At 45.6% G+C, this 995-nt stretch overlaps 1 protein-coding gene across 3 annotated transcripts in view; it reads left to right on the top strand.

The window, feature by feature from the left end:
* Positions 1-995, top strand: part of Exd1 (exonuclease 3'-5' domain containing 1) — a 29,780-nt gene that overhangs the window by 19,935 nt on the left and 8,850 nt on the right. The gene's annotated exons all lie outside the window — the stretch shown is intronic.

Below are 995 nucleotides of genomic sequence, written 5' to 3'. Positions count from 1 at the left end.
GGGGCTGGCGAGATGGCTCAGTGGGTAAGAGCACTGAGTGCTCTTCTGAAGGTCCTGAGTTCGGATCCCAGCAACCACATGGTGGGGGTGGGGGAGTGGAGGTGGGGGTGGGGGGAGCAGAGCAGAGGTCCTGAGATCAACAGTAGCCACACACAAGATGGCTCACGGCATCTGTACAGCTACAGTGTACTCATACACATAAAATAAATCTTAAAAAAAAAAATAAAATAAAAGTAAAAGTAAGAAGGAAGGTGTGTGCACTATGACATTCAGAAACTTAAGAAGCTGACTTAATATGCAGTTAATAAGCACATCTTTTCTTTATCCTGTGATTACCTCAGGATGTAGGCTGCTGAAGCTGTTATACTCCTTCTTAAAAAAAATACTTACTATGGGGCTAGCAAGATGGCACTTATTGCTCTTGTGGAGGACCTGAGCTTTGTTCCCAGCACCCACGTATCCATAAATAACTCCATCTCCAAGGGAACTGATGCCCTTTTCTGACCTCTGTAGGCACTAGGCATACATGTGGTACAAATACATACATTCAGGCAAACACACATATAAAACAAAGTAAATAAATTATTTCTTAAACATTAAAAAAAACCTATATGGCTTAGAATACTATCTTGATGAGCTCTGATTTGATTCTTGCAAGGGACCTTAAAGAACTGAGAAGTGCCTAGCCCTGCCTATCCTCCCCCCCACCCCCAGACAGGGTTTCTCTGTGTAGCCCTGGCTGTCCTGGAACTCACTCTGTAGACCAGGCTGGCCTCAAACTCAGAAATCCGCCTACCTCTACCTCCTAAGTGCTGGGATTAAAGGCATGCTCACTACTGCTCTGCTAGCCCTGCCCTTAAATCTACTCTAGTTTCAGATTTGACTGTGAGAAACTAAAGCTATTGGTCACAGTGGTGCTCTCTCCTTCCCCTCCTCCCACTAGTCACAATGGTGCTCTCTTCTCTCCCTCCTCCCACTGGTCACAGTGGTGCTCT

The sequence above is a fragment of the Mastomys coucha genome, unplaced genomic scaffold (genome assembly GCF_008632895.1).
Source record: "Mastomys coucha isolate ucsf_1 unplaced genomic scaffold, UCSF_Mcou_1 pScaffold15, whole genome shotgun sequence".
NCBI classification, from domain to species: domain Eukaryota; kingdom Metazoa; phylum Chordata; class Mammalia; order Rodentia; family Muridae; genus Mastomys; species Mastomys coucha.
Note: the sequence above shows the minus strand (reverse complement) of the source record. Positions and strands in the feature narration are given on the sequence as shown.